Source organism: Capricornis sumatraensis, chromosome X (assembly GCF_032405125.1).
Source record: "Capricornis sumatraensis isolate serow.1 chromosome X, serow.2, whole genome shotgun sequence".
Classification (NCBI taxonomy): Eukaryota; Metazoa; Chordata; class Mammalia; order Artiodactyla; family Bovidae; genus Capricornis; species Capricornis sumatraensis.
The window spans coordinates 125,019,901-125,030,682 of record NC_091092.1 but is presented as its reverse complement, the minus strand read 5'-3'; the positions used below and the strand labels follow the sequence as shown (position 1 = coordinate 125,030,682).

General features: G+C 38.7%; 1 pseudogene; it reads left to right on the top strand.

The window, feature by feature from the left end:
* The first annotated feature begins 2,396 nt into the window (after positions 1-2,396).
* LOC138071463 (large ribosomal subunit protein P2 pseudogene) lies at positions 2,397-2,741 on the top strand (annotated as a pseudogene).
* The last annotated feature ends 8,041 nt before the right edge of the window (positions 2,742-10,782 follow it).

The following is a 10,782-nucleotide window of genomic DNA, read 5'->3' as shown; positions in this document are numbered from 1 at the left end:
TAATATATTTATTTATCAGGTCTTCTAGAAATAATTATATATTGCATTATACCACCTAGATTCCAAAAAAGAATTTATATTAAACATGTGAGCACTTAGTAAAGGTACTTTGATTTTGAAATAATGTCATTTTAAGAGCTAGGACTGCTTTAATTGGTGATAACCTTAGAAAGAGATGGGGAAGCAGGCAGATGTTCCTACCACAGAAGTCCAAGAAAGCTGAATGCATCCAAAACTATAAATTCATACTGTGAGTAATAACATTTTCCAATCTAAGACAGACTATCAGAGTGAATGTTCCAAGCCTACTTGGCATTGGCAGCTGCAGGAACTGGAAAGCCAATATGCCTCATGGGATGGGGGTGGTGCTATGGCTGATGAGAAACACCATTATGGTCTCCCGTAGATTGTGTGAGATCCTCAAGAAAATATATTTTGCAGGTATAAGCCTCCAATTAAAATAAATAAATTTATATTTAAAAAAATAAATTAAAAATATAAAAAGTATGACAAAATTTATAGGCTCATTTGAATTAATTTTTAATATTTAGAGTTATGGGTAGAGAAGAGGCACTTAGATATCTCTTTATTGTTCAATCAAAGCACATGAGGACTCTTAGTGGTATCTAGGTACCACCTTTTCTTGTTCAGATCCTGGACCCATATCTTCATGTTCTTATTTTCAAATATGCAATTCCTAGATAATTTTATATCTCCTGACAGGAGAAAAAGGTACTAACACTGTTATCATTCACAACACCATGACTCTTCAGAACCTCTTTGTATTGAAATAATGTAGATCTTGCCACTGTAACATCCTAATACCTTGCATCATTACTCATGATTCTTCATCTCATGATCTCTATGATGCTGCCTATGAATGTAGACTTCCAGTGACTCTCTTAAAGATAGTTACTGTGCTTCTTTGGTGATGAACACACATGCTAATCTTACCCAGAATATGCAGGAAAATGTGAACAATAATTCATTTTCTGAAATATTAAATCATTGTGTTGTACACCTGAAACTAATAAACTATAAGCAACTATATGTTAGTAAGAATAAACATCTTTTAAAAATAATAATTAATTTTCTGGTATTAATAAACTTACATTTCAGAATTGTATAGAATAAATATTTCAGTTGCACCTTTTCTTGAATACATTATTCCACAATCACTGCATTTCTGGAATATGATCTTCTCAATCCAGACTATACCTCTTCTTACCACACACCACCACCAATAAGAAGGTTAGGCAAGGGACGCTTGAGAAGAGTGAGAAGAGCAGAAAGAATATTTGTCCTTGGTCTGGTCCAGGAGAGGTCTTCCCAAAAGAGACTGCTGGCCCCAGAGGGCCTCTTGGAAATATTCAAGGAAAGTATTCTAAAGCACTAGGCCCATTGTGTAGCCTGGGCCTGGGGGGCCTGGGGGAGACCCTCAGCTTACCTTAAGGGTCATACGGAACACAGACACAGATGACAGACAGAAGTTAATTGTTGCAGATAAATGCCTTAGGGAAGAGTATAGTAACAGGTGATATATTGTAGGATAGAAGAGCAGCCAAGAGAGTAACAAAGATGAAAGGCAATGCAGAGGAAGTGAAAAAAATCCTCCTGATGAGTCACATGGAGGTGGATTCCCTGAAGAGACTCAGAAAAGAGTCATTGAATTTTAGTTCTGTAGTTTTAAAACAGTGTTCCAAGCTCCAGGCTTCATGGAGTTTTGCTGATCAATTCTCAATCCTCATCTTTTCTGACCTAGAAGTAGCATGTGACACTTCATCATTTCTACCTGAAACAGTTTGGTTACTTTGCTTCCAGGACATCAAACTCATGTAGTTTTTCTCCTAACTCTGGCTGTTCTTTCTCTGTCTGCCATTATTTCTCTTCACGTCATGTATCTCTAATCAGATTTCCCAGAGCTCAGTCCTTGGACTATATCTCTTCTATATTTAGTCACTCTTTTGGTGCTTCATTCAGTTATGTGGCTTTAAATACCATTTACACACTCTTGATTTTCATAGTCATAGTAATCATATATTCATCCCAAATGTCTTTTCAGAACTTCAGAATCATATAGCCTGCTACCTACTTGATGTCTGCATTTGGATGTTTAAGAAACATGCCTAACTTGTATGTGGAAAGCTGAACTCCTGATATGCAATGCCCGCAACTTTACCCACTCATAATATACCCCATCTTATTTGATGACCACACCATCCCCTCTGTTGCTCATAACAAAAACTTGAATTCATTCTTCATTCTTCTTTTTTCTCTTATACCCAGTGGTTCCCTGGAGCCTGTTTTAACTGACATATAGGAGCCAATTGTGGCCTTCCTTTCCATCCCTGAAGCTGCTGAGGCTGCATGTGCTAGGCTGCTCTGCCACTGCTGAGATGCGTTACCACAGCTCCTATTTGTTGACCACCCTCGGGGGCAATTCCTCTCTCAGGGCCAAGGAAGTCAAAAAGATCCTGGACGGCATCGGCATCGAGGCAGATGATGACCAGCTCAATAAGGTCATCAGTGAGCTGAACAGAAAGAACATTGAGGACGTCATTGCCCAGGGTATCGGCAAGCTGGCCAGTGTGCCTGCTGGTGGGGCTGTGGCTGTCTCTGCTGCCCCAGGATCTGCAGCACTTTCTGCGGGTTCTGCTCTAGCTGCAGCAGAGAAGAAGGAGGAGAAGAAGGAAGAGTCAAAGGAGTCAGATGACGACATGGGGTTTGGCTTGTTTGACTAGAGTCCCACTCCCCTGCAAATAAAATCCTTTCTATGTAAAAAAAAAAAAAAAAGAGCCAATTGTGCACTTCTTTTCCCAACTCTGTGTTCATATCTTAGGTACTTACAAGAGCTCCTGACACATAGTACGTATACCATTCTTGTTTGGTCACTAAGTTGCGTCTGACTCTTTGTGACCCCATGAACTGTAGCCCGCCAGGCTCCTCTGTCCATGGAATTTCCCAGACAAGAATACTGTATTGCTACCTTGAGAAAGAAAAAAAAGCTGGAGGAATCAGGCTCCCTGACTTCAGGTTATACTACAAACCTACAGTCATCAAAACAGTATGGTACTGGCACAAAAACAGACTAATAGATCAATGGAACAGGATAGAAAACCCAGAGATAAATCCACACACCTATGATCACTTTATCTATGATAAAGGAGGCCAGAATATACAATGGATCAAAGATAGCCTCTTCAATAAGTGCTGGTGGAAAAACTGAACAGCTGTATGGAAGAGTGAAATTAGAATAGTCTCCAACATCATAGACAAACATAAACTCAAAATGGATTAAAGACCTAAATGTAAGGCCAGATACTATAAAACTCTTAGAGGAAAATAGGCAGAACACTCGCTGACATAAACTGCAGCAAGATCTTTTGTGACCCACCACCTAGAGTAATAAAAATAAAAACAAAAATAAACAAACGGGAACTAATTAAACTTAAAAGATTTTGCACAGTAAGCTCAGTTCAGTTCAGTCACTCAGCTGTGTCTGACTCTTTGTGACCCCATGAATAACAGCACGCCAGGCCTCCCTGTCCATCACCAACTCCCGGAGTTCACTCAAACACATGTCCATCGAGTCGGTGATGCCATCCAGCCATCTCATTCTCTATCGTCCCCTTTTCCTCCTGCCCCCAATCCCTCCCAGCATCAGGGTCTTTTCCAATGAGTCAACTCTTCACATGAGGTGGCCAAAGTATTGGAGTTTCAGTTTTAGCATGATTCCTTCCAAAGAACACCAAGGGCTGATCTCCTTTAGAATGGACTGGTTGGATCTCCTTGCAGTCCAAGGGACTCTCAAGAGTCTTCTCCAACACCACAGTTCAAAAGCATCACTTCTTAGGTGCTCAGCTTTCTTCACAGTCCAACTCTCACATCCATTGGACCTTTGTTGGCAAAGTAATGTCTCTGCTTTTGAATATGGCTGGTCATAACTTTCCTTCCAAGGAGTAAGCGTCTTTCAATTTTATGGCTGCAGTCACCATCTGCAGTGATTTTAGACCCCCAAAAATAAAGTCTGACACTGTTTCCACTGTTTCCCCAAAGGAAACCATAAACTAAATGAAAAGACAACCCACAGAATGGGAGAAAGTATCTGCAAACAAAGTGACTGACAAGGGATTCATCTCCAAAACATACAAACAGCTCATACAGCTCAGTAATAACAACAACAACAACAACAAAAATTTGATGGAAAATCTAAAGAGACATTTCTCCAAAGAAGATATACAAATGGACAAAAAACAGATGAAAAGATGCTCAGCATCACTAATTATTAGAGAAATACAAATCAAAACCACAGTGAGTTTTTTGATGATGGCCATGTGACCAGTGTGAAGTAGTCAGAATGGCCATCATCCGAAAACCTAGAAATGGGACTTCCTTGGTGGTCCAGTGGTTAAGAATTCACCTGCCAATGCAGGGGACATGGGTTTGATCCTTGGTTTAGGAAGAACCCACATGCAGTGCAGCAACTAAGCCCACATACCACAATTACGGAGCCCATACTCTAGAGCCTGTGAGCCACAACTACTGAGTCTGTATGCCTACAGCTATATTCTTCAACAAGAGAAGCCACCTCAATGAGAAGCCCATGTACTGCAACAAAGAGTAGCCCTCACTTGCTCCAACTAGAGAAAGCCTACATGCAACAAGGAAGACCTGGCATAGCCAAAAAAAAAAAAAAATCTACAAGCAATAAATGCTTTAGAGGGAGTGGAGAAAAGAGAACCTTTCTAGAGTGTTGGTGGGAAAGAAAATTGGTGCAGCCACTATGTAGAACGGTATGAAGTTTCCTTAAAAAACTGAAAATAGAGTTACCATATGATCCAGCAATCTCACTCCTAGGCATATATCTAGAGAAAACCATAATTTGAAAAGATACATGCACCCCAATGTTCACTGCAACACTATTTATAATAGCCAGGACATGGAAGCAACCTAAATGTCCAACAGAGGACTGAATGGATAAAGACAATGTGATATATATATATCACACACACATATATATATATATATGATGTAATATTATATATATATATATGATGTAATATTACTCAGCCATAAAAGGAATAAAATAATTGTCACTTACAGTAATACAGATGGACCCAGAGAATATCATACTGAATGAAGCAAGTCAGGGAGACAAAGACAAATATCGAATGATATTGCTCATATGTGGAATCTAAAAACATGGTACAAATGAACGTACTTACAAAAGAGAAATAGAATTCAGTTCAGTTCCTCAGTCGCGCCTGACTCTTTGCAACCCCTGGACTGCAGCACACCAGGCCTCCCTGCCCATCACCAACTCCCGGAGTTTACTCAAACTCATGTCCATTGAGTCGGTGATGCCATCCAACCATCTCATCCTCTGTCGTTCCCTTCTCCTCCTGCCCCCAATCTTTCCCAGCATCAGGGTCTTTTCAAATGAGTCAGTTCTTCTCATCAGGTAGCCAAAGTATTGGAGTTAGGCTTCAACATCAGTCCTTCCAATGAATACTCAGGACTGATCTCCTTTAGGATGGACTGGTTGGATCTCCTTGCAAACCAAAGGACTTGCAAGAGTTTTCTCCAACAGCACAATTCAAAAGCATCAATTCTTCTGTGCTCAGGTTTCTTTATAGTCCACCTCTCACATCCATACATGACCACTGGAAAAACCATAGCCTTAACTAGACGGATCTTTGTTGGCAAAGTAATGTCTCTGCTTTTTAATACGCTGTCTAGGTTGGTCATAACTTTCCTTCCAAGGAATAAGCGTCTTTTAATTTCATGGCTGCAATCACCATCTGCAGTGATTTTGGAGCCCCCCAAAATAAACTCTGACACTGTTTCCACTGTTTACCCATCTATTTGCCATGAAGTGATGGGACCAGATGCCATGATCTTCGTTTTCTGAATGTTGAGCTTTAAGCCAACTTTTTCTCTCTTCTTTCATTTTCATCAAGAGGCTCTTTAGTTCTTCACTTTCTGCCATAAGGGTTTTGTCATCTGCATATCCAAAGTTATTGATATTTCTCCCAGCAATCTAGATTCCATCTTGTGCTTCATCCAGCCCAGCATTTCGCATGATGTACTCTGCATATAAGTTAAATAAGCAGGGTGACAATATACAGCCTTGACGTACTCCTTTTCCTATTTGGAACCAGTCTGTTTTTCCATGTTCACTTCTAACTGTTGCTTCCTGACTTGCATACAGATTTCTCAAGAGGCAGGTCAGGTGGTCTGGTATTCCCATCTCTTTCAGAATTTTCCACAGTTTGTTGTGAAATAGAGTTACAGGTACAGAAAACAATCTTATTGTTATCAGGGGCAGAAAGTAGAGAGGGAAAAATTGGGAGATTGGGATTGATATATACACACTGCTGCTGCTGCTACTGCTATTAAGTCGCTTCAGTCATGTCTGACTCTGTGCGACCCCAGAGATGGCAGCCCGCCAGGCTCCACCATCCCTGGGATTCTCCAGGCAAGAACACTGGAGTGAGTTGCCATTTCCTTCTCCAGTGCAGGAAAGTGAAAAGTGAAAGAAGTCGCTCAGTCGTCTCCAACTCTTTGCAACCCCATGGACTGCAGCCTACCAGGCTTCTCTGTCCATGGGATTTTTCAGGCAAGAGTACTGGAGTGGGGTGCCATTGCCTTCTCCAATATATACACTACTATATATAAAATAGATAACTAATAAGGACCTATTGTAGAGCATAGGGAACTCTACTCAATACTCTATAATGACCTATATGAGAAAAGAGTCTAAAAAGAGTGGTTTTTACACACACACACGAAAACACACACACACGTATATAACTGATTCACTGTGTTATATCACAGAAAGTAACACAACATTGTAAATTAACTCTACTCCAGTTAAAAAAAAAAAAAGATATTGCCTGCTTAATTCTTCCAGTTGCACTGTAGTTGATTTTCTTCTGGTTATATTCAATTAAAATTAAAGTTCACAGTTTCTGTTTTAAATATCAGCAGTTGATAGCATTAAATGGTAGACTTGGAGTTCCTTTAAAACACTTTTATCCTGTCCCCAAATTTCTTTCTAATAACACTTATTAACTTTTAATTAAACATTTATGATTTTTATAATTTTAAGTAATATAATTTTAAACAAAAAGCCAATTTGATTAAGTCAAATATATATATACATATCAATAAGAAATCAAAATTTCATTTTTTTGTCCCTTCAGATTTTATCTAATAAAGAGGCTTTTCTTTCACCCATGAGCTTTACTTTGTTTAAGGGTAGATAGAAATGGTGGTTTTTGGTAGAAAAGCCTAGAAGTTTCCTTCTTGTTACTGGAGCTATTAAGAGCCACAAACTGCTAAAATGAGCTCATTTACTTTAACCTCATCCTCCAGATGTAGGGAGTTGGGGCAGTATGCAACAACAGCAACAGCTGCTGCTGTTTCCAGTAACAACGGAAGGAAGAAGAGCCTTTCTTTTGGCCTCTCCCATCTCTCTTTCCAGTTTTTTAAGGCCTCAGACTCAACCCTACTTGAGGCGAAATGCTCAGGGCCTTGAACTTAGCAAATCAAGGCTAAAGGGCTACACTATTATGAGTCCCAGAGGTATTTGTTTCTTAACATTCCCTTCTTTCTTTATTTATAGTTTATAGCCTGCTGACTCCAAAAAGAGGACTTAAGATGCAGTATTTCATAGATCAGGAACTCCAGAGGCTCAAAGGAATGCACTTCCAATGTAGAAATTTCTGGCGGAGGTATTTGGGAGTAAGTCATACCACATAGGTAGCTGTTGGCCTTCCAGGTCATCAAAACTAACCCTGGGAATAATTTTTTTAAATATAAAAAGTACTTGGAAAGTTACTGCAGGAAAACAGCAAAATCCACAGAGTAATCGTGTACAATGCTTGCTCTCCAACATGCCCACCCACAGCTCTACCCAACTCTTGATTTTCTACTTTTTGCTTCCACATTTAGTTGTGACACAAAATGCTTTAGGAATGAATCTTCTCTTTCACTCTGCTTCTAATCTGGACACTTGTACTTATCTTTAAGGGTCATACAGGCCCATGTTTGATCCCTATGATTTTAAAAATTCACTCTGAGGGGTTGGAGACCAACAGGCAGAGGTAACACACAGATGTATAAGCCTGCAGGCCAATAGGAAGCAAAACCTACTCAAGTAGTGCCTTGGAAGACACTTGCCATGCAAATAGGTTTTATTTACCATTTGAAACATGTAGAACCTAAAAATTAGTTTTATTGTTATTTTGCTATTTTCTGTCCCACAAATAGCTTAGTGTTGAGAAAAAAAAAATCTGTTTCTTTCTAAAATTTAACCTGAAATTAGCTTGGCTCTCTTAACTAGGACTGACAAAATGTTGGGTTGTGGAAGCAGAGAAGTCAGTATAAATTAGTAGAGTCAGTGGGCCAGGAGAGAGCCTAGGCCTGACCATGGGTGAAGATCCTAGGTAAAGATTTATTAGCTGGTCTAGATGTGAAGAAAGCCTGAATCTGCTCTATACCAACTTTTATAAACACAGAATAGTTGAGATATTAGCTTATAAAAAGTATTCCTCTGGGTTTAACCAAAGAAGTATTTTGAAAAACAAATATATCAAATGGCAATTTGAATACTTCAAGTTTTTAGAAATCTCTCAACATTAATCTTATATTTAATGTTCATAAATGATTTAATGTTCTAATTAGTATAATTTTCCATGAATTGCTAAAAAAAGCTTTTCTTTGATCCAGATTTCTGCATACAAGAAATTTATATAAATTGGCAGTTGTTCATTTCACAATCAGAAATACTTTTTTGAAGATGGTCCTGAGAAGCTACAAGATTCTGAATCTAAAATAAACTGTGTTCAGTGCAATGTTACTGTTATTGTTGTTGGATACTCCTAATTGTTGGAGGGTTCTTCCATAATTTAATTCTAATACATTCACTGCTTGTATATGAGATACACAGTAACCTAAAGAGAACCAAACATCCCCAAATACTGTAATTTTGTCATTTAAAGAATGCTATATAAATGGCATCATATAGTGTTAACATTTTGGGATTGGCTTTTTCTACTTAGCCTAATTTCCAGGAAATTCAACTGGGTAGGTACATATAGCTATAGTTTGTTCTCTTTTTCTATGACTCTATTTCTGTTTTGCTATGTTTGTTCATTTGTTTTTTAGATTCCACATATAAGTAAAATGATTCAATATTTGTCTTTCTTGGTCTGACTTATTTTACTTAGCATAATACCCTCTAAGTCTATTCATGTTGTTACAAATCATAAGATTTCATTCATTCTCATTTATTTTTTTGATTCTTTGGCCCATTTTTTGATTAATATTCCTCTGTGTGTATGTGTGTGTGTGTGTGTGATTTTATCATCTATCAATAAACACTTAGGTTACTTCTGTATCTTGGCTACTGTAAATAAAATTGCAGTGAACACTGGGATGCACATATCTTTTTTTAAATTTAAATTTATTTTAATTAGAGGCTAATTACTTTACAATATTGTATTGGTTTTGCCATACATCAACATTAAACTAATTTTTCTTCAGATATATACTCAGAGGTGGAATTGCTGGATTGTACAGTAGTTCTATTTTTCACTTTTTGAGGAACATCCATACTGTTTTCTTTTCTAAAATATTTATTTTTGGCTGCATTGGGTCTTCATTGCTGCATGGGGATTTTCTCTAGTTGCAAGGGGGGCTACTCTCTGATTAAGGTGGGCGGGCTTCTCATTGCAGTGGCTTCTCTTGTTGTAGAGCATGGGCTCTAGGGTATGTGGCTTCGGTAGTTGCTGCATGTGGGCTCAGGAGTTGTGGCGCATGGGCTCATTTGCCTCACAGCATGTGGGATCTTCCCAGATCAGGGACTGAATGAGTGTCCCCCACATTGCAAGGTAGATTCTTAATCACTGGACCACCGTGGAAGCCTCATACTGTTTTCAACTGTAGCTGTACCGATTTACATTCCCACTAACAGTACAGTACATGAGGGATCCCTTTACTTCACACCTCACCAACACGTTATTCGTTGTCTTTTTGGTAATAGCCATTCTGACAGGTGTGAGGCAATATTTAATTGTGGTTTCGATTTGCATTTCCCTGATGGTTAGTGATGTTGAAATCTTTTCATATGCCAGTGGGCCATGTGTATGTCTTCTATGGAAAAATGCCTATGTATGTCCTCTCCAACTTTTTAAATCACATTTTAAAAAATATTGAGTTGTTTGAGTTCTTTATATATTTTGGATATTACCCCTTATCAGATATATCATTTGCAAATATCTTCTCCCATCAGTAGAGACCCTTTTTGTTTTGTTGATAGTTTCCTTCCCTGTGCAAGGCCTTTCAGTTTGACATAGTCCCATTTATTTATTTTTGCTTTTGTTGTCCTTGACTGAGGAGACATACCCAAAGAAAATGCTGCTATGACCAAAGTCAAAGAGCATATTGCCTGTTGTCCTCTAGGGTTTTTATGCTTTCAGGTTTCACGTTTAAGTCTTGAATCAATTTTGAGTTTATTTTTGTACACGGTGTGAGAAAGTAGTCTAGTTTGACTCATTTTCACGTTGTTGTTGTTCATTCACTAAATCATGTCTGACTCCTTGCAACCCTATGCACAGAAGCACCGCAGCATTCCCTGTCCTTCACTGTCTCCTGGAGGTTGCTCAAACGCATGTCCATTGAATTGGTGATGCCATCCAACTATCTCATTCTTTGTTGCTCCCTCCTCCTCCTGCCCCAAAATTTCCCCAGCATCAGGGTCTTTTCCAGTGAGCTAGC